Source organism: Pelobates fuscus, chromosome 4, assembly GCF_036172605.1.
Source record: "Pelobates fuscus isolate aPelFus1 chromosome 4, aPelFus1.pri, whole genome shotgun sequence".
NCBI lineage: Eukaryota > Metazoa > Chordata > Amphibia > Anura > Pelobatidae > Pelobates > Pelobates fuscus.
In genome coordinates, this window is record NC_086320.1 from 169,027,169 (window position 1) to 169,054,531 (window position 27,363).

Genomic DNA, 27,363 nt, shown 5'->3' on the forward strand with positions numbered 1-27,363 from the left:
TGAAAAGGATATGATGCCTCCCTCAAATGGTTTAACCCCAAAGACGTCCTCCAGGTCACACAGTGGTATTCGGATTCTGAAACAGTGTCAGGCAGTGCAGATTGACGTCAGGCATGGGTGTCACTGATAGGTTACAGTCAGCTGACGCTCTAAGTTAATCGCTAGTTCCTGGTTCATAAAAATGTTTAACTTTTTGTGAATGGGGAGCTACTGAAAGCCAAGCTACCACTCTAGCCAATCATCGACACTCCTACCCAACGGCGCTCTGTGCTTCCCGACACTCCGTAAATAAAAGACACATTAACACTGAGATCATTAATACATATGCAGTTTTTTACCTGGGAAGATGAGAAGGTCCAAAGTTTCCCTGTTCCAAAGCCTTATGATGTGGTGTCCAGAATAAAGTGGAGGGATCACTTCACTTGTCCTTCTTGCTCAAATCTCATTTTCTTCTTCTTCATTTGACACAGTCTTCTTATTCTTCTGACACTGTCTTCTCTCCTCTTTGGCTCTATTTGCTCCTTTACCTCTCTGCTACTTTCTCCTTATTTTGCCCTTCTGCTCCTTTCTCTTTCTGATCCTTTTTTGCTCCGATCAGATTCATTCTGCTCCTACTTTACCTTCCTACTCCTTCTGTCCCTGTCTGTTCATTTCTATTCATTTCTGCTCCTTTTCCTTTGTGCTGCTTCTGCCCCTTTGTGCTCCTTGCTGTCCCTTTGTGCTCCTTGCTGTCCCTTTGTGCTCCTTGCTGTCCCTTCCTGCTCCTTGCTGTCCCTTCCTGCTCCTTGCTGTCCCTTCCTGCTCCGTGCTGTCCCTTCCTGCTCCGTGCTGTCCCTTCCTGCTCCTTGCTGTCCCTTCCTGCTCCTTGCTGTCCCTTCCTGCTCCTTGCTGTCTCTTCCTGCTCCTTGCTGTTCCTTTCTGCTCCTTCTCCTGCTTTACCTTTGTGCTCCTTCTGCTCATTTCTATTCATTTCTGCTCCTTTTCCTACTTTACCTTTTGTGCTCTTTCTGCCCCTTCCAGCTCCTTTCTACTCATTGCTGCCCTTTCCAGCTCCTTGCTGGCCATTTCTGCTCATTCTTCTACTTTACTTTTGTGCTCCTTTTGATTATTTCTGCTCCTTTACCTTTGTGCTCCTTCTGTCCCTTCCTGCCACTTTCTTCTTCTTGCAGACACTTCCTACTGCTTGCTGCCCCTTCCTGCTTCTTGCTGCCCCTTCCTGCTTCTTGCTGCCCCTTCCTGCTTCTTGCTGCCCCTTCCTGCTTCTTGCTGCCCCTTCCTGCTTCTTGCTGCCCCTTCCTGCTTCTTGCTGCCCCTTCATGCTTCTTGCTGCCCCTTCATGCTTCTTGCTGCTCCTTCATGCTTATTGATATTCCTTTCTGCTCCTTCTCCTACTTTACTTTTGCGCTCTTTCTGCCCCTTTCTACTCCATGCTGCCCTTTCCAGCTCCTTGCTGGCCATTTCTGCTCATTCTTCTACTTTACTTTTGTGCTCCTTTTGATTATTTCTGCTCCTTTACCTTTGTGCTCCTTCTGTCCCTTCCTGCCACTTTCTTCTTCTTGCAGACACTTCCTACTGCTTGCTGCCCCTTCCTGCTTCTTGCTGCCCCTTCCTGCTTCTTGCTGCCCCTTCCTGCTTCTTGCTGCCCCTTCCTGCTTCTTGCTGCCCCTTCCTGCTTCTTGCTGCCCCTTCCTGCTTCTTGCTGCCCCTTCCTGCTTCTTGCTGCCCCTTCCTGCTTCTTGCTGCCCCTTCCTGCTTCTTGCTGCCCCTTCCTGCTTCTTGCTGCCCCTTCCTGCTTCTTGCTGCCCCTTCCTGCTTCTTGCTGCCCCTTCCTGCTTCTTGCTGCCCCTTCATGCTTCTTGCTGCCCCTTCATGCTTCTTGCTGCCCCTTCATGCTTCTTGCTGCCCCTTCATGCTTCTTGCTGCCCCTTCATGCTTCTTGCTGCTCCTTCATGCTTATTGATATTCCTTTCTGCTCCTTCTCCTACTTTACTTTTGCGCTCTTTCTGCCCCTTTCTACTCCATGCTGCCCTTTCCAGCTCCTTGCTGGCCATTTCTGCTCATTCTTCTACTTTACTTTTGTGCTCCTTTTGATTATTTCTGCTCCTTTACCTTTGTGCTCCTTCTGTCCCTTCCTGCCACTTTCTTCTTCTTGCAGACACTTCCTACTGCTTGCTGCCCCTTCCTACTGCTTGCTGCCCCTTCCTACTGCTTGCTGCCCCTTCCTGCTTCTTGCTGCCCCTTCCTGCTTCTTGCTGCCCCTTCCTGCTTCTTGCTGCCCCTTCCTGCTTCTTGCTGCCCCTTCCTGCTTCTTGCTGCCCCTTCCTGCTTCTTGCTGCCCCTTCCTGCTTCTTGCTGCTCCTTCATGCTTATTGATATTCCTTTCTGCTCCTTCTCCTACTTTACTTTTGCGCTCTTTCTGCCCCTTTCTACTCCATGCTGCCCTTTCCAGCTCCTTGCTGGCCCTTTCTGCTCCTTCTTCTACTTTACCTTTGTGTTCCTTCTGACTCTTTCTGCTCCTTTATCTTTGTGCTCCTTTTGTCCCTTCTTGCCCCTTGCAGACCCTTCTTTATTCTTGCAGACCCTTCCTTATTCTTGCAGACCCTTCCTTATTCTTGCAGACCCTTCCTTATTCTTGCAGACCCTTCCTTATTCTTGCAGACCCTTCCTGCTTCTTGCAACCCCGTACTGCTCCTTGCAGCCCCGTCCTGCTCCTTGCAGCCCCGTCCTGCTCCTTGCAGCCCCGTCCTGCTCCTTGCAGCCCCGTCCTGCTCCTTGCAGCCCCGTCCTGCTCCTTGCAGAACCGTCCTGCTCCTTGCAGAACCGTCCTGCTCCTTGCAGAACCGTCCTGCTCCTTGCAGCACCGTCCTGCTCCTTGCAGAACCGTCCTGCTCCTTGCAGCACCGTCCTGCTCCTTGCAGCACCGTCCTGCTCCTTGCAGCACCGTCCTGCTCCTTGCAGCACCGTCCTGCTCCTTGCAGCACCGTCCAGCTCCTTGCAGCACCGTCCTGCTCCTTGCAGCACCGTCCTGCTCCTTGCAGCACCGTCCTGCTCCTTGCAGCACCGTCCTGCTCCTTGCAGCACCGTCCTGCTCCTTGCAGCACCGTCCTGCTCCTTGCTGCACCGTCCTGCTCCTTGCAAGATCCTTATTGCTCCTTGCAGACCCTTCCTGACCCTTCATGCACATTCTCCTACTTTACCTTTGTGCTCATTTTGCCCCTTCCAGTTCCTTGCTGCCCTTTTCTGCTCTTTACTGCCCTTTCCAGCTCATTGCTGCCCCTTTCTGTTCCTTCTCCTTCTTTACCTTTGTGCTCATTCTGTCCCTTCCTGACTCTTCCTTCTCCATGCAGACCCTTCCTTCTCCATGCAGACCCTTCCTTCTCCATGCAGACCCTTCCTTCTCCATGCAGACCCTTCCTTCTCCATGCAGACCCTTCCTTCTCCATGCAGACCCTTCCTTCTCCATGCAGACCCTTCCTTCTCCATGCAGACCCTTCCTTCTCCATGCAGACCCTTCCTTCTCCATGCAGACCCTTCCTTCTCCATGCAGACCCTTCCTTCTCCATGCAGACCCTTCCTTCTCCATGCAGACCCTTCCTTCTCCATGCAGACCCTTCCTTCTCCATGCAGACCCTTCCTTCTCCATGCAGACCCTTCCTTCTCCATGCAGACCCTTCCTTCTCCATGCAGACCCTTCCTTCTCCATGCAGACCCTTCCTTCTCCATGCAGACCCTTCCTTCTCCATGCAGACCCTTCCTTCTCCATGCAGACCCTTCCTTCTCCATGCAGACCCTTCCTTCTCCATGCAGACCCTTCCTTCTCCATGCAGACCCTTCCTTCTCCATGCAGACCCTTCCTTCTCCATGCAGACCCTTCCTTCTCCATGCAGACCCTTCCTTCTCCATGCAGACCCTTCCTTCTCCATGCAGACCCTTCCTTCTCCATGCAGACCCTTCCTTCTCCATGCAGACCCTTCCTTCTCCATGCAGACCCTTCCTTCTCCATGCAGACCCTTCCTAATCCATGCAGACCCTTCCTTCTCCATGTAGACCCTTCCTTCTCCTTGCTGCCCCGTCCTGCTCCTTGCAGCCCCTTCCTACTCTTTGCAGCCCCTTCCTGCTCTTTTTTGTCCCTTCCTGCTCTTTTTTGTCCCTTCCTGCTCATTTCTGTTCCTTTCTGCTCCTTATCCTACTTTACCTTTCTGCACCTTCTGTCCCTTCCAGCTCATTGCTGACCCTTTCTGCTCCTTGATGTCTCTTCCTGCTCATTTCTATTCCTTCTCCTTTCTGTTCCTTCTTCTACTTTACCTTCCTGCTCCTTGCTGACCCTTCCTGTATGCTGCCCCACATCACTTACCTAATCTGTAGGCTGCCCCCCATCCCTCACTTACCTGATCTGAAGGCTGCCTCTTCCCCCCTCCTCCCCCCAATCCTTCACTTACTTGATCTGTAGGCTGCCCAGGGAAGTAAAAATTGTATAGCAGAAATACTGTTTATCCACACATTGCAAAATAAATTAGGTTAGCACAAATATAAATATAGTTGGGTTTGCAACTTTTAATAAAAAAAATTAAATGGTGAGTTGGATGCTAATATTATATCGGTACACTTTTTTTTTTTTCCCCACAGTGCATCTGTCATGACAAACATAATTTGGTGATGTTTCATTGAGTGTACTGCACCATAGTTTTTTTTTTTTTTTTTTATGGGTGTATTTTGTCACGCATGTTACTCCAGCACATGGCATATGGTATATTCAATATCTATTAACCTATGTGCGTATCATTGCCATTGGTCTGACATCACTGTATCCTAATTTTTTTTGTTAAAACACTGTTTTATCAACGACGCTTGGCTACAAAAATCCCTTTTTAAAAAGCCAGAATGTTGTGGGTATGTGTCTGACAGCCAAGCATTAGATACATTTTGATACTAAGTATGATCGTAACTTTGTATAATACTTCACTCTGAAACCTCTGGTGGTTATTATATCACACTTGCTCTTTTCACTATGCCTGGAGCTTTCATTTGGCTTTTTCTCTATGATGGGAGTTGCACTCCTAGGTTGTGGGACTCCTACTCCGAGGTAGCTCTCAAGTTATATATCTTTTATTTTTATTTCTGCTCAGTTTGAGAAACTAGACACTTATAGAGTAAGTTTTATTTGTTGAGCACCTCGGGTTCGTCTTCCTGAGGTGCTCATCAGTATACCTTCACAGATACTTTGTGTGGGTAGGAGTTAATATGGAACGATGACATTTTTTGAGTGTGTATATGTCATCAGTGACATCACTTGATCTGGTTTTCACTTTTTTTTTTTACCCTCCAATGAGCGCTGTTGAGTGAGATACTTAAGCGGTTGTTTTATTGTTTGTAATTTGTCTTGATAAAAGTCCGGATGAACTGAAACATCGTCACTATACTATTATTATTTATATAGTGCCAACAAATTCTGCAGCGCTGTACAATTGCGAATGTGAAAACAGAGATTTGCTGGAAAAAGTACAGTATTCTATCCATAATCTAGTCCTGTGAGCGCACACTATTTGGAAAGTTTATGCAGTGGCTGGAGATTGCACAGAGGCGAGTACAAGACCAGGAGCAGCGAGTGCTCGGCACAAGGCATTGTGTGTGTGTGTGTGTGTGTGTGTATATATATATATATATATATATATATATATATATATATATATCCAAGAGGGCTGCACTCACCTGAACATACACACATTATAGGGTGCTGCTGGGGCCAATATATACAACCCCCATTATTTCTTGCCTAGGTGAGGTGTTTTTAAATACAACTATTACAATCTGTAAGATTTGAAATCATTGTTTAGTGAATAAGCGAGTGCGCTGGATTGTGCATGTTGTATGTATGTGTGTGTGTGTGTGTATATATATATATATATATATATATATATATATATATATATATATATATTACATTTACCACAAAAACTGCACTAATGCTGGCTTGCTCTTGCATGGGGTGCATCAACTAATAATACATTCAGAAATGAAAGACTAATTGTAATTGGCTATTATTGTTGATGTAGTTTCTAGTAGCTACGTTTCCTGATTAGGTTTCTGCTGTTATATATTGAAAGCAGCTCAGTCACCTCCAAGTGAGATCAACAAAGGTGTCATGCCCTCTTATATTGCAATGGCTGAGTGGAAAAACTGAAAGTATATATACTTTCCCGAAGCTCTACGTCACTCCATGTTTAGCTTCTGGTGCTTCTTCTTTCAGGAGCCATGTCAGTGTTTTGGTCTCCAGACCACAGGATCCTCCGAAGCCCAGCTCTTGTGATGTGCAGGTAGAGGTTTCCCACAGCCTCAGTTAGCCACAGCTGTAAGAACTGACAAAACTTAAAGGAACATTCCACTGCCTAAATGGAAAAACAAACACTCTTTAGTAGATATCCCCCAAGTGAAAGCATGCATGCATTTATTTTATTTTTTATTGTAGGTATATCTAAAACCAACTTTCAAAAGCTGCAGGTCTCTTTTCTCCTGACATTGCACGCCCTCCACTTCTAACCCCACCCAGACATAATGTGGCCGTCCAATCAAAGACTTCCCAATGCAAGAGAAGTCTTTGCAAGACAGGTGCTCTGAGCAAATGCCTGCCTCTTGGGTTTAGTTCCACTGAGCTAAACAAGGCATGAAGTAACACGACCTGTTGTCTAGGGGGTTTAACAAGGCTAATTTATAAATGTGCCCATTTCTATTGAAATCTGTATTTTTTTGTAAAATGCACTCAAACAAAGCGTTGCAGCTAGCAAAAGTGTTTTTGTGGTCCTGAGTGTCCCTTTAGAGACATAAGCTCCTCCTTTTGTCAAGTTTTTTTTTATTTATTTTTTTATTTAGGCTCTAACCATTAGACAAAATAGTCCATACCTCATCTCTGTCTATGTCTTTTCATTGTATTGGAATTTTAGTGAAATTCAACCTTGATCAATATGAGTCTTTTATAAAGGCAGAGTCTTGACAGAGCTGCTATAATAGCATAAAAGGAGCTAGGTCACCATAGCAACAAAGAATTGTGCCCTGACACCTTAGTATTGACCTGCATAATTTATTAGAACATTGATACAGTTATATGTCAGACTTTTTAAAGTCCTAGAATGTGACGTGTGTTAAACAAAAGCTTTTTTTTTCTCACTAAAATTCACAGAATGTATAGCCAGTTTTAAATTATATACGTGCCAAAAGGAAAGTTGGCTCTTAGAGACACAGTAATTTTGTCAGGCTTCGCTCTAATCAAACACTGAGGTGGTTTCACTTTGAAAATAAGTTGTTAGACTTCATAGAATAATTCCTTGTTTGTTTCAGTAGAGAGCAACTGCCTGATTTATTTTGGCAGAGTAGCGAATGACAAAAGCTGCCATTTCTCTGGAAAATAAGTATCAGTGAGTAAAAATGTCAAGCCAGTTTGCATAGATTGTAAATACAAACGTTTAATTACCGTATTTATCGGCGTATAACACGCACCTAATTTTAAGAAGGAAATTCCAGGAAATTTCCCCTCCTCCCATAGTATTTCCCCCCCCCTCATCCCATAGTGTTCCCCCCCTTTTCCATAGTATTCTCCACCCCCTCCCATAGTGTCCCCCCCTCATCCCATAGTGTTCCCCCCCTTTCCATAATATTCTTCCCCACCTCCCATAGTATTATCCACCCCCTCCCATAGTGTTCCCCCCCTTTCCATAATATTCTCCCCCCTCCCATAGTATTCTCCACCCCCTCCCATAGTGTTCCCCCCCTTTCCATAGTATTCTCCCCCCCCATAGTATTCTCCACCCTCTTCCATAGTGTGTCCCCCCCCCCTCCCATAGTGTCCCCTAGTGCACTTTCCCTCCCCTTGTCCCATATTTACTTACCTGTCTTGAAGCGTGGGCCGGCTTCACAGCGCGCACCGCGGTACTGGAACTTCAATTTCAGGTTCCGGTTTCCGGCGGGACTGAAAGGAAGTGTGCACACTTCCTTTCAGTCCCGCCGGAAACCGGAACCTGAAATTGAAGTTCCAGTACCGCGGTGCGCGCTGAACACCGGCCCACGCTTCAAGACAGGTAAGTAAATATGGTATATCGGCGTATAACACGCACACATCATTTTCCCCCTATTTTCAGGGAGAAAAAGTGCGTGTTATACCCCGATAAATACGGCAATTATATTTTATTAGGACCATAATTTATTTTTTATTTATTTATGTTTGTTTTGGACAATGTTTACAATTCAGCTGTTGCAATAATTGAAAGCATTAAACGAGAACTGCCACTCTGGGTAGTTCCTTACCACATTAAAACATTTATGTCACCTTCTGAGGTCATTGCATATGTTGCAGAAAAACTCAATAATGGCTTTGCTACTTGCAGTGAGGTTAAGGTGGGATGCAGTGAAAGGTGAGGTTTGCTTACCTGAACCTGTCCCCTGCGGCCACCTCTATCTTCTTTCTTTTCACCTCCTGGTGCTTCATCTAGCAGCCGCCAACGTCACAGCTGTACACTTGCACATGTGGTAGAGGAAAAACACTGATGTCTACAGTGGGAGACCACAAGATCCTCCATAGACAGTTTTCCCCCCCTCAGATATTACTATTTGGTTGAATAGTGTAGCTGAGATAAGTTAAAAAAAATAAATAAAAAGAATAAAAACACTGTTGGCGTAATAATTGAATAATCACCGGGTTCAACAGAGTTTTATTGATTGTGTGAAGCAATTGTGATTACAGTGAGACCTTAGTAAGCCAAGTGTTTTTTTTTTAAATTTTTTTTTAAATTTTTTGTTTTACACCATGCATCTTGCATGTGCCTTCCACTCAATGTCATAAACGCACATGTGGCTTTGTGAATATTAAATGAATTTACATGACATGCTCTGACAGCCAGGTATGCAATGTAAATTAGTATAAGCTTTGTGAAAAAGATAGCACATCCCATAGTTAACAAAAATCTCACAAATGACAGTTCATTAAGATAGATAACCTGAATAGTGCTGTGCAATACAGCGTATGAGAAAGTTATGGTGTTTGTTCTGCATTTTTGTGCTGATTCATACACCTGTCCAGCACTCTTTTAACAGATATTAGGCCGTGCTACAATAGAATATCTTACATTAAATATTCAATATACTGACTGCTTGCTTTCCATACACCAAGCAATGAATCCACATTCTGTGGTCATCATTTAATTAATTATCCCCTTGGCATTTATCCTCTTTAGTCACAGCTACATGAGTTTGGTTTACTTAAATTGTTTAAAAGCTGTTTGCTACAGAAATGGAAAACACTTACTAGCAAATGAGTGCCTAGTATCTAAGACTGCATACAAATCAGAATTACTAATTTTACATTTGAAAGCATTTCAATAGATAATTACCAATTTGTTTTGTTTTTGGGGTTAATTTAACAGTCCATTCATTGTGTATGCTTTCCAAGCTGTGGCTACCTGCCCTGTTTTGTTGAATCATAGACTTTGTGTTAGTGTGGGGTACCAAATGCATGGTTCTTAACAAAAGTACTGTATTGTGCAGCTGCTACAGATCAAGCTATATAAGAATTCGAACAAAATGTGTTTGGTTAACCTTAATGTACATATGATTGATGGATATTGGTATTAAAATACAATATGTATACATAATGCTCCTTCTTTGGCACGGTTCATGGTTAATTTTTGACTCAACATGGCGAAATACACTGCTAGAATTGTAGTTCGATTAACTGTAGCCATTAAAGCATGTATCTATAATGTATATACTTGTACCCAGGACATACTTGAATACGAGAGAAATCTCAATGTATCTTTCCTGGTAAAATATTTTATTAATAAATAAATAATTTATAAAGAATTTATTTGAAACCAATAAAATAATTGTTGAAAATCAATGTGACCTCTCCATATTATTTAAAGGACCACTATAGGCACTCAGACCACTTCAGCTCAATGAAGTAGTCTGGGTGCCAGGTCCATCTAGGGTTAACCCTGCAGCTGAAAACATAGCAGTTTCAGAGAAACTGCTATGTTTACACTAGGGTTAATCCAGCCTCTAGTGGCTGTCTCATTGACAGCCGCTAGAGGCGCTTCCGCGATTCTCACTGTGAGAAGACCCTGTGATGTTCATAGGAAAGCATTGAGTAATGCTTTCCTATGGGAGGTTTGAATGCGCGCGTGGCTCTTGCCACGCATGCGCATTCGGCGCTGACGTCGGCAGGAGGAGGAGAAGAGTTCCCCAGCGCCGAGGGAGCCCGGCGCTGGAGAAAAGTAAGTGGCTGAAGGGGTTTTAACCCCTTCAGCCCAGAGGGAGCGGGGACCTAAGGACTACATAGTGCCAGGAAAATGAGTTGAATTACAGATAGTCACTGCACAATAATACTTTTCATGAATTATTCCTAGACCATGCAAACCCCATATACCGAAAAGTGTGATCTACAGGGCTTTTGGAATAGTATATTTGAATCATAAAAAAGGAAGAATATTTTCAAAGAATTGAGAAAGTGTGTACATCTTTATTAATTTTGTTTCATTAAAGGATTTTATTTGCCATTACTCTTTAGGTAATTCATTTGCTAAACATAAAAAATCTATTATAGCAGAAACTTTATTACATAAGAGAAAATATGTAAAAATACATTTTGTATTTGTAATGTATTGGTATCTCTATATTCCTGTCTTTTATTTCTGGAATAATGATTTTGAATGTTTGCCCACTGACAAGGAAATGATCAGTCTATAATTTGAATATTATATTATTTAAATATTATATATTTAATTAAGTGTAATTTAACAGTGAGAGACAGAATAACAAAAAAGAAAATCCAGAAAAATGCATGTTAAAAAAGTTTTAAATTGATTTGCATGTCAGTGTGTGAAATAAGTATTTGACCCCTTCGACTTAGTACTTGGTGGCAAAACCCATGTTGGCAATTACAGAGGTCAAACGTTTCTTGTAGTTGCCTACCAGGTTTGCACACCAGGTTGTCCCACTCCTCTTCGCAGATCCTCTCTAAGTCATTAAGGTTTCGAGGCTGATGTTTGGCAACTTGAAACTTCAGCTCCCACCGCAGATTTTCTATGGGATTAAGGTCTGGAGGCTTCTTTTTTGTTTTTGTTAACGGTAGGAAAGAAAATCTGTATTTTGGGGACTGCAGTGTCAGGAAAACTTTTCAATATCCTTGCTCGTTGATCCTAGTGTGAGACCTGCTAACCAGTATACAGATGTGTATTTATTTATTTATGTTACCTCTTTTTAGAAAGAACATACTATTTTCTTCAGTCTGGGTTCAATCCACTGTGTGCTGTACAAGTGTGTAAGCACAGTGTGGTATTTCTTAATGTCAGGTATATGGTTACAGTAGTAAGCTTCATAGTAGTAGATCCACCAATCTGAAATTAAGGAAGGGTAGAGGAAGGGATCCTGTTCCCCAATCCACCATCATAAGTAGTGCCATGGCTTTTGAGAGTTGGAAAACCTTTTCCTGGGCCATGAGAATTGCTGACATCTCCACCACCACCGCTGCTAGTAGAATTGAGCTTCAGGATGGGTATTGGCAGGAGCTAATCGACTGAGTATGATCAGAAAGAGAAATTTGAAAGGGGGAGTCTTGAGAGAACAGGCAGCAGTCCAGTATTTTCTCTGGCAGCTAGCGTGCACTTATCTCCTATATCTTGTCTATCAGTGTCTGCTGTGGACTCTACCTCTCCACTGGAAATAGTTGAGACATCTACTTGTTACCTGTTACCTCTTGCACAAGTAGCTCATCCACTTTCAGTGTTACCAGTGTAAGTCGTCGACAAGGACATCCCAGAGAAGTGTCCACCGTGTCAGAAGGCTAACAAAATCCTCAAAAAACGCCTCACTGCACTGATTTATGGAGTGCCCCTACTGACCAGCATGCCCTTACTTCATTGGCAGCGCACTGGTGGCAGCTCATGGTGCTGGGTTATGGTGATAGTAGTTGCGAATGTCCAACCTTACTGCAAACCATATTTGAGCGTTGTAAGAGAATTGACAGGCATTTACACTGTAGTGTGAGGCAAGAGCAAGAGAAAAGAGAGCTTCACACACAACATCTGCGACAGGATGTCAGCATATCGTGGAGCTCCACTTTATAAATAGTGGAAAGAATTTTGAAACAATAGAGGGCAACTCCTAATCTATCTTCTCACCACCCCATATGTGTAGACTAACCACTGGGGTGTGAGATCTACAACATCTGCGACAGGATGTCAGTGATTTACCTGAATCCAGCGCCGATGTCCCTCGGTGCTGGGCCAGGTTCTGCCCACCCTCAGCCGGCGGAGAAGACCTAATAATAGGTCTGGGTGCCTGGAATGTCCCTTTAAATATAGTAAAATCTATCTGAATTTTGTTTTTAATTTCAAGCGGATTTGTCACTTTTTAGATATATTATTTATAAAATACTGATCAAGACTGAATTGGAATTTTAATTAAATTTAAATAAAATCCCAAGAAACCATAAGACAAAATAGGGACAATGTGTTGGCAATGAAGCTAGCATGTTCATGTTCGCACGGAGGATGCCAGGCTTAGGGTAGTGACTTACTATCCTAATCACAGCACACTCACACACACTCACACACAGCCACACCCCAAATACAGTCACACTGAGCAAGCCACACACTACACCAACTCCACACATGTATATCACACTCAGCCACGCCTCACACAGAATCACACTCAGCCCCCACACACATCCTACTCTGTTTTCCTTAGGGGGAGTATGGAGTAAGGGGGGCCCTTCTATGATACGTCCCTCTTCACAAATGTCACTGTCAATGCCTTAAGCTTTGTAGCTTTCTACAACCAGCTGTATCTTCTACATTCATAGCCTTCAGATAAAACTGGGGGAACTAAAATAATCACATTTGATTCAGTTTATATGTATAGATCGCAGTCTGTGGCTCTGTTAGTTTCAAGCTGTATTGTAGTGCCAGGTTCATTTTATTGCATGTTGCTATCATACTTTGATGCCACTGATTGTTATCACATTTTTGTAGCTTAGATATAAAAAGTAGGTGGAAATGAACAATATAAAATTATAGGAACAGAACTAGGAACAGCACCTCCTTTATGCTTGTGGAATAAAATACAAACATTTTGCTATATTTTAAAGTATTTGCTCTCACAATGTTTATTTGCAGTGGTAAACTTAATCAGCTAACCAGCTGAAAGATGTCAAAACACCTCTATTTCTGGTCAGTACACAACACGTTTCTGAACTGGATTATCCCACAATGTACCACGTGTTCTCTCTCGTTCTCTGGGTTAATTGCACAGGCTACCTCTAAGTCTATTATTGTACAGCACTTAGCCATAAAACTGACCTATAACTTAAATAAATACTGCAATAAAAAGTATGCTTCTCTCCAAATTTGCATTTATGATGACACTTTAGTTTAAGGATATTAGGATTTTCTTATGCTGCCTTGATAGAAACATAGAATGTGACGGCAGATAAGAACCATTCGGCCCATCTAGTCTGCCCAGTTTTCTAAATACTTTCATTAGTCCCTGGCCTTATCTTATAGTTAGGATAGCCTTATGCCTATCCCACGCATGCTTAAACTCCTTTACTGTGTTAACCTCTACCACTTCAGCTGGAAGGCTATTCCATGCATCCACTACCCTCTCAGTAAAGTAATACTTCCTGATATTATTTTTAAACCTTTGCCCCCTGTAATTTAAGACTATGTCCTCTTGTTGTGGTAGTTTTTCTTCTTTTAAATATAGTCTCCTCCTTTACTGTGTTGATTCCCTTTATGTATTTAAATGTTTCTATCATATCCCCCCTGTCTCGTCTTTCCTCCATGCTATACATGTTAAGATCCTTTAACCTTTCCTGGTAAGTTTTATCCTCCAATCCATGAACCAGTTTAGTAGCCCTTCTCTGAACTCTCTCTTTTACCTGTAAAGTCACTTTGCTGACAACAGCAGATGTATTGCCCAGGTAACACAGGGTGGGGTTAACATTAGGTGTAGGTTTATGGTTAGTATAGTGCAGGGTGATGTTTTTTTAGGTAAGGGCTTGGGAAGAAGCTATCTTCGGCTCTTGAGATGTTGTGGACAGCATCCCCCTGATGCTTTGCCAGCGTAATGGCTGTAAGAGCATTGTTAAAGATGTAGTCCACATCTGGCGTGCCATAGATTGCCTACCCAGGGTTAGGGATAGTGTATGATTATGGTTAGAGGTAAGTGTGACAAACTGAACCTCGTCACGGGTTCTTGGAGGGGTCTGCTGGACAGCATCCTACCTCAGGACTATGGGCCCTGCTATATACCTTGCCCAATGCACTTTAAAAAGGCTCAGTTCATGGGATTTATGTTCTTTTGTACTTCAGAAAAGAGACCGACCGTTAGCCCTGAGTCCCTGGAACTGTTTTGGGCATAGGACCATGTGCACGGTTTGTCAAAATGGGGACTTCCATGGGGATATGACTTTTGTGGGGTTTCCGTGTGTTTTAGGGGTACTTTTGGGGTGTTGTTGTATTGCATGTTTCTTGTACTGAGAGATAATTTAATTATATGTTTGTGTACTCAAGCAGTTATCTCTCAGGCACAGGGGAAGGATTATGTTATTTTATGTGCGAGTGTCCTGGACCTGAGAGACAATGTAACTGCAGAATGTACTTTGTCCTTGTCCCCTCTCAGGTCCAGTGGGGAATGCCCCTGGAATATGTCACAATAAACCCCGTACGTTTGTAACTGCATATAAGGCCAGTTGTGGCTGCTATTAAACAGATTCATTTTACCCTTCATGAAGTCTAGGCTCATGTTTGGGGGATTGGAGAGCTATATTCACTCTGGGGATTGCTATTATCGCTATACTGCCCATGGTTATAATCACTAGCTCTTGTAAGAGCTATCTTGCTTTGCTCTCTAGATTTGGAGAGGTCCACCCACTGGAAGCTGGATCCTTGCCTTGGGTCCAGGGTGGGTGAAGGACAGAGAGACCCTAACCAAGCTGCGCCGGTTTGTGGGGTTTATGGTGGATATGGTGTTCCAGTACGGTGCTTATGGGGCTTGCAAGTACTAGGAAGCAGCGATTGACGGAGGTAACCGGTCGGGGTGCCAGGCGGTCTGTCACAGTAAAGTTAGGGTAGGTTTACAGTAAGAGCAAAGTTATGTTGGGGACTTGGTACAGGGTTAATTAAAATTAATTTAGATCCTAGACATATTAGTCATTTAACAATCAGGACTGATACATTAATTACTTTTAAGTTTTTTTGAGTTTTTTCTTTAGTTGCCCTGACGTGCAAAAAATGTATATTATTATAGTATACTTGCCATCAGAAGACTTCTTTTTTTCTTCAAACTCTTCTTTCATTCAACCCCATAAAATCCATAATTCCTCATGGAAGGAAATAAAAAAATCATTTAAAAAAAAAAAAGCTCGATTTGATAAAACTACCCAATAAATAAATAAATAGAAAATCAAAGACGCAATAAAAATAAGTATTTTTTGCACCGCTTGCTTTCCCAAGCTATGTCAGCTTTTACATCATGTAAGAAAATGTCCTACACTATGTAATATACCGTATTTTTCGCTCCATAAGACGCACCTCACCATAAGACGCACCTAGTTTTTAGAGGAAGAAACCCAGAAAACAATATATTCTGAACAAACTGGCCCATGTTTCTTACTATGGGACAGTTTGTTCAGAATATTTTTTTTTCTCCCCTGTCCCATAGTGTCCCCCCTCCCATAGTCTTCTCCCCCCCCCTCCCCATAGTCTTCATCCCCCCTCCCCTCCCCTCCCCATAGTCTTCATCCCCCCCTCCCCTCCCCATAGTCTTCATCCTCCCTCCCCTCCCCATAGTCTTCATCCCCCCTCCCCTCCCCATAGTCTTCATCCCCCCTCCCCTCCCCTCCCCATAGTCTTCATCCCCCCTCCCCTCCCCATAGTCTTCATCCCCCCTCCCCTCCCCTCCCCATAGTCTTCATCCCCCCTCCCCTCCCCATAGTCTTCATCCACCTCCCCTCCCCATAGTCTTCATCCCCCTCCCCTCCCCATAGTCTTCATCCCCCTCCCCATAGTCTTCATCCCCCCTCCCCTCCCCATAGTCTTCATCCCCCCTCCCCTCCCCTCCCCATAGTCTTCATCCCCCCTCCCCTCCCCTCCCCATAGTCTTCATCCCTCCCCTCCCCTCCCCTCCCCATAGTCTTCATCCCTCCCCTCCCCATAGTCTTCATCCCCCCTCTCCCCATAGTCTTCATCCCCCCTCCCCTCCCCATAGTCTTCATCCCCCCTCCCCTCCCCTCCCCATAGTCTTCATCCCCCCTCCCCTCCCCTCCCCTCCCCATAGTCTTCATCCCCCCTCCCCTCCTCATAGTCTTCATCCCCCCTCCCCTCCGCATAGTCTTCATCCCCCCTCCCCTCCCCATAGTCTTCATCCCCCCTCCCCTTAGTCTTCATCCCCCCCTCCCCTCCCCATAGTCTTCTCTTCTCTCCCATACTGTCCCCCTCCCCTTGTCCCATAATTACTTACCTGTCTTGTAGCGTTTCTCGGCAGCACAGGGCGCACCGCGGTACTGGAACTTGAATTTCATGTTCCGGTTTCCGGCGGGACTGAAAGGAAGTGCGCACACTGAGCTGAGTGTGCACTTCCTTTCAGTCCCGCCGGAAACCGTAACATGAAATTCAAGTTCCAGTACCGCGGTGCGCCCTGTGCTGCCGAGAAACGCTACAAGACAGGTAAGTAAAGCTTCATATTCGCTCCATAAGACGCACAGACATTTCCCCTCACTTTTGAGGGGAAAAAAAGTGCGTCTTATGGAGCGAAAAATACGGTAAGTAAAAGCGCTCTGATCTCCCTTTTCTCGTTACTTGCCTGTCAGAATGCTATTACTTGCACAGCGCAGTAAATGTTCCCACATGATTAAATGGCTTAAATAGCTAGGGCTGTGTAAACAAAGTGATTTAACGCCTGAATGTCCAAACACTGAGCAGTAAGACTACAAGGGGCATGATCTATACACCACAACTGCTTCATTAAGCTAAAGTTGTTTTGGTGCTTAGAGTGTCCCTTTAAGAACTTGTTCAGTGTGAGCGCCAGTTAAATCAGTGATCTCAGGAAGCAACCTCAGAGGAAGTAGGAACAATGAGTACACAAGCAGAGTTTTTATATACGATGCTGCTGCCCTTGGGTTATAGTTCTGGTGCTGTGAAGAGACTCATAGCTATTTTTGCAGATCCTAGGGATAAAATCCTTCTTGCTCTTTCTGCCCCTTTAAATTGTCAATGGAAATTACTTTAAGTGAATGGGCTTCCTTTATTGCACAGGTGTTTCAGTGTATGTTTTTCAGTAGTGAATTGTTATTGATGGTCATTGCTTATGCCAGTGCAGCTCTGGATGGCTAATCAATCTTCTCTTTTTTCTAATTGGCATCAATAATGTGTTTAGATTTATCAATACCTCGTAATTGCCAGGCTTTAACTATGGACATTCAATGATAAATCATTTTCACAAATCACTTCAGAGGCTGGAGCATCTTGCAGTGTTTAGAGTACAGAAATACAATACACTGGACATTATCCTCATGACAATGGCAGTTCTCAGCTGCAAGGTGAGCAAACCGTTTAAATGTGTTATTTTTGGTGTTGCTTTGACATTGAATCTACACTATAGTCACCAGAACCACTACAGCTTAATGCGTAACGGTTCTGGTGTCTATAACCTGTCTCTGCAGGCTGAGCAATGTAAACGTTGCCTTTTCCGAAAAAGACAGTGTTTACATTGCTGTCAAGTAACACCTCTAGTGGCAGTCACTCAGACGGCCGCTAGAGGTGCTAACTAACACAGTGCTGCACAGTGTGCAGCCCTGGCATTCAGCTTCCCCACGCTCTTCATGAAGACGCTGATTGTTTTCCAAAGAGATGCATTGATTCTATGACGAGATGTTGAATGGCACAGTGTGACATTTTGCTGCACATACACCATAGCCTCTCAATGCGTTCATATGGGAAAACATTGGATTGGCTGCAATCATCAAGATTGATGATCTCAGCCATGGAGACAGAGCCATGCGGGGCCAGATGTTGCAAGTCCGGCACTGCGTGAGAGAAAAGGTGAATAAAATCTTCTTTTCAGCACAAGTACCTAAACATCCACATACATTTAAGTATTTTCCACTTGCTTATATGGTATTCAAATTATACCATGCTCTGAACAGGTGAATAATAGAAGAGTCCTAAAAATGTTTTAAAAATATATATGGCTCAAGCCACGGAAGGGTTAAACATCTTTAGTTAAAGAGATATTGCCTTTTAGCGGAAAGCAGCAAGGTGAATTATTAGTGTAGGATAAGACATTTGCCTTGATGTAGGCATCTGCGACCATACTATTGCACATTAAAAAACACAAAGTTGACCGCACATATGTGATGACCGTCTCTTTTGAAAAATATTATCCACCAAGCACATTACGTTCACTTCGAACCGGCACTGCCTACTGTGTTCCACCCTTGTAGTGTTAATAATTTCTGTATTCTATTACGGCTTGTGCTCAAGCCTGATCATCCTGTATTGTCATATTTTTCCTGTCAAACAAAAATAAAGAATTAAAAAAAAAAAAAAAAATAGTATTTCACCAGAAAAGTTTGTTAACAACACAATAGTTTCATTTGGTAGCTGAATTACTTAGAAATGCAAAGTATACATAAATTTTCAGCCATGCTTTGTATAAAATTCAAGCCAATATACACTAAACAAAAACACTAGGGTTTATTCCCTAAACGCTGAACTGCAGTGATTTCAAAACCACATTGCAAAATGTAGGCTGCAATAGCTGATTTGGAAACATTCTCAATTATAGAAACAAATTGTAAAATTTAGGCTAATAGAGCAAATGTGCTTTATTTTACTACAGCTAGTGTTTAGTAAATAAATCTCACAGGCTTTGATACACAAGTACATTTAACGGTCAATGGAAGTTACTGTGATTGACAATTAAGGTTGAATTAGTGCGTTAATATAATTTCTCTTAATTCAAATACAACTTTAAATGGTCTATTCACTAAGCAGCAACTTACTGTGAATTGAAAATGTAATGTATATACCTGAGGCCAAATTATAGTTGGTCAATATTTCCAATACAGCTAAGTTACCAGCTCCGTAAACACGAATTTACATATACTATTTTGTAAATAAACCTTTAGATGTTCCTATTATTCATTGATTCTTGTCAAGCAAATATTTTCTACAGTTCTGTAAAGTACAACACAACAAAAATAGTAGTAGGAGACTCCTGCTCCCAAGACTGTAAAGTATCAAGCTATGCAGCTACAAGTAATACTGCAATACATTCTTACTGCAAGGAATGATCGTCTCTTTCTGCTTAGTTTACTTTCCTTGTTCCCAGAATGAGTCTTTATGTGTCTATTTTATAGTGTTCGGGAAAATACCCAGTTTTGTTATATGTGGGAAGAAGGATAGCTTAAATCTTTACATCTCTGCACTGTAAAAATGTCCTACCCTATCGTTTTGGTGACATTTTTAAACTACAAGAGCAAAAAAAGGGAAAAACAGATGAAGCACATATAATATTGCAATTCTTTAAAGGACCACTATAGTGCCAGGAAATCAAACTTGTTTTCCTGGCACTATAGTATTAATAGGTTCCCCCCCCTCCCGTCGGGCACTAGGGGGAGGAAGGGGTTAAAGGCTTGCCTTTCTCCAGTGCCGGGCTCCCTTGGCACTGGGGACTCTCCTCCCTCTTCCGACGAATGCGCATGTGCGGCAAGAGCCGCGCGCGCATTCAGTCAGTCCATAGGAAAGCATTCTCAATGCTTTCCTATGGACGCTGGCGTCTTCTCACAGTGGAAATCAGAGTCTGGATTAACCCTAATGTAAACATAGCAGTTTCTCTGAAACTGCTATGTTTATAATGGGCAGGGTGGACCCTAGATGGACCTGGCACCCAGACCACTTAATTGAGCTGAAGTGGTCTGGGTGCCTATAGTGGTCCTTTAATGCTAAATATTGAAATCTACTTAGAAATAAATGTTTTGGGGTACAAGCTTCTTAACAAGGATCCAATGTTTTGTTTATTTTCTTAATTTTTTTTTTAATTATTTTTATAGTACTATTATTTTTTTTTATTTTTATAGTACTATTTTATTGTGGACTATTCCATATAAACAATGACATTACATATGGAAAACTTATTTGCAAAAAAGAAACATTATTAAAGCTACATTCTGTGTATTATATCTTCACCCCCCCCCCCCCACCCCCCTTAGCCACCTTAGATAGGGTTAAAACATATCTACTTTCCAGGGCCGTGTGGGTCTGCCGTGATGACCCCACCCCCGATCCGCCTCCTTGCTGAATTGACGATTTTTTTTTTCAAATCTAATGCTTTACCATAGAGAAAACATTGGATTGACTGAAATCATCAAGGAGGCGGAGTGGGGGCGGGACCAAATGCCATTTTGGCCAATCAGCACCTCCTCATAGAGATGTATTGAATCAATGCTTCTCTATGAGGAAAATTCAGTGTCTCCATGCAGAGCGTGGTGCTGATGTGTACCGGCCTGTTGGCGGGTCGCAGGGGTCGCAGTGGCAGCTGGGCCCCCTGGAGTGACGGGCCCCGCAACCGTGGTAGCTACACCACTGCACCTGACTATACTTTTTGCCTGCATAGAGAGCTGCTATCCTCCCTGTCTGTTGACGCACAGCTGTATATACAGACACACACACACACTGCTTTATGTATTATACAGGTACACAATACAAAAAATGGCACCACAAGCTTGTGCCTTGCGCCAAACAAATCAGGCCATCCATCACAGTTACGTTAGTGCATCTTTTATAGGACTGAGGAATTTTTGATGTGCATGAGTGAATCAAATCCTGAAACTCCCTGTAATGTATTTTGCTCTTGTTACTTTTCCAGAGCCATATAAAGCTGTATCAGTACATAATGAAGTTTCCTGAAATGCTCTGGTGTAACTTTGCTTACCCGAACACACCTTTAGCACTAAAACAGTTCCCTCTGACACGTCGTAATTTTCCTCCTAATAATGCTAAGAATTTGTATACAATAATACAAAGTAAAATTTTTCATGCTTATGGTCTCAGCCAATGTGCTAGCCCTGCTTTGCTCAGGAGAGCTAAAATAAGCTATTGGATAGAATCTTACAGCCCTCACAGCCAGGGAAATTTGCTAAAGTGAGAGTTGCTGGGAATTCAAAGTGATTTTCAAAATTTAGGTCAAAATACCCCCAAAAATGAAAAAAAAATGCTCTGAATCAATTTGGTCTTCAGTTTGATAATTTTAGCCTTGAAATTGAAATTACATTTTCACTTTAGTGAATAGTACTGGCACTCAACCAGGTGATACATAAATGCTGCAGGGACAACCAACATCATATAAAACAGGAAGAATAGCATTGTATTGACATGCCCAGGCTTTTCATTGCTCTAGTATAAGACTCAGCATTTGACATTACACTTTTCACATGCAGTGCTTTTTCCATTAACTTAAACAGAAGCTCTGATAGGCAGTGCTATTTTAGCCTCTACAGGACAGTTGTTAAGTTGGCAGCAGCCTGTCGGTTTCCCAGTTATACAGCATGACAGTAGCTTTTTATTATTAATTATTTTTTTATTTTTTTTAATCTGGTCTAAAGTGATCAAAAAGTCACTTCAACCATATATGTTTGCTTATAGATGAAGCATCTCTGATGTACATTATGAAACCATTTTTTTTCTAAGGAAAGAGTTAAACAGGCCCACTGAATATGTAGCCGATGCTGGCATAAAGGTGTTGGCAATGAATGCAATAAAAGTAAATAAAAACAGATGCATTTTGGCACAAGCTGCTTTCACCACCATTATCTTGCTGTTTAAATTCTACTTAGTCGTAGTAAATAAGTAGAACCGTAGTCATTGTCATTTATCTGTTCTTCTTTAACCATGTGCATTCCAACAGGAAGTGCAAAATAAACCCCATCTTATCCATAACTTATGCATTTTCCATACACACTCATTGACAAAAGATGTGCACATTTATGTTAATTCATTAACTGAAATAATTATTTGAGGAAATATTCCTCATAGTTTTCGAACAATAAAAACAAAACAAAAAATTCCCTTGAATTGTTTTGTCTTTGCTTCTATTTCAGTTCTGTTTTTATAGATAATCTTTTCTTTTCTTTTTTTTTTTTTTTTCTTTGTGAGACACCTCAGCCTGATGAAAATAGCTGCAATGCAGAGAGATTTGAAGCATTCCTATCAAGGTAACATTCAATAGTCTGTTTACACTGACAGTTTTACCTGTCCCACCAGGAAAAAAATGCTGAACATAAGAAGGGATCGGAGTGGGTGAAATTAATCTATCCCCAAAAAGCTGGTAATCTAATATCAGGCTTGCTGATAGGGACATGATTTAATCAATAACACACAGACCACATGCAAATTTCAGATAGTTGTAAATAGATGTTTTCTTTGGAGTGTAGTTTCTTTTCTTATATTTTTATAAAGGAAGCTTGAATCTGTACTTAAAGGACCACTATAGTGCCAGGAAATCATACTCCGTTTCCTGGCACTATAGTGCCCTGAGGGTGTCCCCACCCTCAGGGTCCCCCTCCCGCCGGGCTGGATGGAGAGGAAGGGGTTAAATCTTACCTTTTTTCCGGCGCGGGGAGCTCTCCTCCTCCTCTCCGCCTCCTCGGCTGAATGCGCATGCGCGGCAAGAGCCGCACACGCATTCAGCCAGTCTCATATTAAAGCATTCTCAATGCTTTCCTATGGATGCTGGCGTCTTCTCACTGTGAAAATCACTGATACAGCCACAAGAGGCTAAATTAACCCATATGTAAACAGTATGTAAAAGTTTCTCTGAAACTGCTATGTTTACAGCAGAAAGGGTTAATCCTTGGTGGACCAGGCACCCAGACCACTTCATTGAGCTGAAGTGGTCTGGGTACCTATAGTGGTCCTTTAATTGTGCATGCTTGTGTTATCTTTATAACTTATCTGACATCTTTGAAAAGATTACCAAAATAACAATAACTGCTAAACTCTTAAGTGTAACATTTCTGGATATAAATGTATCGTAATCGTTTGTATGTGTATGTAAAAAGCACTGTGAGAACATTCACTGCAAATCACATTAAGAACACTGAGAAAATGTAGTGGCCTTTAAAACTCACAAGGGAAATATGCCATAAATTCATATACAAAAGTTTTTTGTTTTTTTTTGAAAGCACTCAGACACAAGACACTTTGTTTATTATAAAACATAGACTGTGAATAGCTACAAATAAACATAGTTTGTTAGGAGATAAAAGCCAACAGTCACATCTAAGCTGTACCCTTCCTATATAAGAACGCACTTTAATTTTGATTTAGGCTGTTGCTCAAGACAGCCGCTTGATTATTACCTTGAGCTAAAAAATTTCCCAGTCTTTTTTGATAGCGCATTTGTATGCAGATATAGCAATCTTCTGAAGATCCATTTTTTTTTTTTATTTCTTCTATTATGTTTCTTTCTGTTGCAAAGCAGTCTTTGGGCCTGACACAAGACTCATGTTGAGAATCTTGCATATGAAATCGACTTACATAGACTACCCATTGATAGCTCAATATGGCTTGTTTATTAATGTTTTTAGGATAGCCTTATTTACAAAATCCCTTACAATGTAAAGTGTTAGAAATGCAAAACTGTATTCATAACACTATAGTGTTTCTCTAAAAAAAAAAAAAACCTCCACCATGGTGACAAATAAGGGTTAATAACCCTTTTTTCACTTATCTGATTCCAGTGCCAATGTCCCCCGGCGCTGGTTCAGGCTCCTCCTTATCCAACGTCACAGCGAGTCAGGAACCTAATGTACAGTGAGCGCTACATGTGCATTAGGCTTTCCCCATATGAAAGCATTGAATTAATGCTTTCCTGTGGGGATATATAAGATGCTGGATGTTCTCATGCACAGGGTGAGGACGTACAGCGTTAAACTCCGTGAAAGAGCAGAAAATGCCTCTAGGGGCTTACTGGTAGACAGTGACTAAATGCAGTCTTAACACTGCAATGTTTCACATTGCAAGGTAAGGTGACAGAAACAGTGCACCCAGACCACTTCAATGAAATGAAGTGGTCTGGGTGCCTATAGTGTCCCTTTGCCCGTGCTGCTTTTATTTATATATATATATATATATATATATATATATATATATATATATATATATATATATATATATATATATATATATATATATATATATAAAATATTACATGTGCTACCCTTTCTATAAAATGTTGTCTTTCAACTTGAACACTTCTCTTCAAATGCTAAAAAATAGGTATTGCTTTTTGCTCTTAGAGTATATTTCCCGGATATATCCATGGCAGCACTATAGTTGGGTATAGCTCTTCCCACTCTTCAACTGGACAGGAAACACCTCCCCCCAGTCTTTTTCTCTGTCCACTTCTCAAGGACATAGGATGTTTTACCTCCTGCCTTTTCTTTTGAGGCTTACTCGGGTCTAATTGTACCCCTAGCCCATGGGGAGTCCCCCCTCTGCAAAAAAGGACCCCCAGAGTGGTCACATGGCCCCCATAGGTGTCCAGAGGGCTGCCAGCAGGGGGACTGCCTGAACTGATAGTAATACATAACAGGAACTGAAGAATCCATGTCTAAACTACAATGTGAGAGAAAAATAACACAAAAAATGACTACCCAAAAGTTTGACAAAGACTTGTGATAGAATTAGTGCGTGGAAAGTGTTAAAATACCATCATGTGAAATACTTTATGGTGTCTTCTTTTCAAAAATATATGGTTTGATGGCGGTAAATTACATTGGCTGGCTTAAAACATTTCCCAAATAGGACATGGGTGCATGATGACCAGCTGTGAAAATTCCCAGTTGGAAAACTGGAATGCGCACCCTCCAAATAAGGTCTTTTACCCCACAGAGAACCCGACACACCTATACATGGGTGGTATCACTGTACTCAGATGTGCTGAACACATATTGGGGTGTTCTTTGGCAGTAACCCTTAAAGTTTTCAGTGCATGTATTCTTAAATTGCTATGTGTGTCCAAAACATCACCAATTATTTTATTTTTTTAATTTTGGCATAGATTGGCGGTAAAATGGTTGCATGAAAAGAGTCAAAATACCCCAAGTTTAATACCTTAGGTTGTCTTCTTTTAAAAAAAAATATATACATGTGAAGGGTTATTCAGGGATTCCTGACAGATATCAGTGTTACAATGTAACTTGCGTTAATTTTGAAAAGAAATGGTTTGGAAATAGCAAAGTGCTACTTGTACTTATAGCACTATAACTTTCAGAAAAAGAAAAAAAAAAAAAAGCTAAGAACATGTAAACAATGGGTATTTCTAAACTCAGGACAAAATGTAGAAACTATTTAGCACAGGTGTTTTTTGGCGGTTGTAGATTCGTAACAGATTTTGGGGGTCAAAGTTCAATAAAGTGTTTTTTTTTTTTAAATGTTTCAGCATATTTTATATTTGTTATAGTAAATTATATGACATGATGAAAATAATGGTATTTTTAGAAAGACCATTTATTGGCGAGAAAAATGGTACATAATATGTGTGGGTACAGTAAATTAGTAAGAGGAAAATTACAGCTAGACACAAACACCGCAGAAATGTAAAAAGAGCCCTGGTCCTTAACGGTAAGAAAATTGAAAAATGGAATGGTCACTAAGGGGTTAAACCCCTAGTGCAGGTTAATTACATTCGCTTGAAAGGTCTGACTTCCACCAATTAACCCTATCATGCTGGGCTGAGCGCTCCAATCTGTTACTTACCATTGACGTGGGCTGGATGCACTGTTTATGCCCCCTTATATATAAACACATATTTTAGTAATTTATTTTATAAACAAGTGATAGTCATTTAAATTACTATAATGGAGATGAATTGGCTTTTGTACATGATAGATCCACATCTAGCATGTTTTCATATTACACTCTAGCACTAATTCATATTTCTGTGTTTTCTGAATATGTGTGCATATTTTTTTCCTTACATACATATCATATTGATCTATTTTTCCTTTTGACCTTTAGGGTCTACAATACATTTTGCATCTACATTTTTAATACATTCCCTGCTAACTTATACACGTTTTTTTATTCATGCTTAATTGAATAATGCTCAATAAAACCACTGATTTCAGTACTATAGTAATTGCTCTCAGCAGGCTGGTATTACAGCACAGAAGTGCTAGCTATTGTGCTTTTATTCATTTCTCCTCTCCACAAAGTCAGGAGCCTAAAGCCTTTCCAAATAGCAATTGCTTTTCATTTTAAATCCTTTTACAGTAATGGATCCTTCCAATATGTTGAATGGGTTCATGGGTAGAATGTGAGAAACCCATCATTATTCAATAGTCAACAAACCCGACTCTTTTAGCTTTGCAATTACCTGTTTGTGAACAGATTATTTTAAAATACATTTTAAGAGTTTAAAAAGGGTGGATTGATGCAGCTTTTATTTAAAGAAATAGGTGAATAGATCATTGTAATTAATCATGGTATTAATGGGTGTGTATAATGCTGGTCATCTATAGAGGAAAAATGGCTTGACGGCATATATTTAACACATATCACACATATTGTCCATGTAACCTGTAAAGAAAAGACAAATACAAAAAGGTAAAAACAATACATTTTGTCAGTTGTATAATGCAGCTCAAGACAGTTATATCATACAGCTCAAAGGGAAGGTACAGTAACTAAGATTGTTATTCTTGAAGTTATTTATAAAGAGAGAACTGTATAAGACAAAGCGAATAAATCTGCTTTAAATGTAAATTATATTTATTTAAAGGGACACTCCAATCCCCTAAAGGATTCCAGCTTGTTAAAATGTTTCAGGAATTACATGCATGCTTCCATGTTCCAATTCATAAAAGTGTCAGTTTCAAAAGAAATCTTGTGAATTTATTTGTGCCAATTTGCACACATCCCTCTGACAGCAGATGAATTCTGGAAAAGATTAAGAAAAAATAGTTATCTTAGGCTTTGTGATACCAGCGAGCCACACTGAGACATAATCTCCACATGTAGAAACAACAGTGAATATTCCCAAGAATGGTTGGTCTAGGGATGACTCTTCCAGACAATAACCAGGGCAATATCTAAGGTACTACACCCCTTCTCCACATTTGGCTATGGTGAGCATTCATAGTTTGACTAATAGAAAGTCTATAAATAGAGCGGCGCTTTTTAAACATGGCCGAGGCAACTGGCGCTCTATTTATAAGCATGACCATGGAGACCCCGTAACGTCATCTCTTATGGACACGGCGAACATGCGCTCATCTACAACATGAAGCAGAAGACAGTGTTGCCATGTATTCCA

General features: G+C 41.5%; 1 protein-coding gene across 1 annotated transcript in view; it reads left to right on the forward strand.

The window, feature by feature from the left end:
- Nucleotides 1–27,363, forward strand: part of LYRM4 (LYR motif containing 4) — a 122,609-nt gene that overhangs the window by 16,278 nt on the left and 78,968 nt on the right. The window lies entirely within an intron of this gene.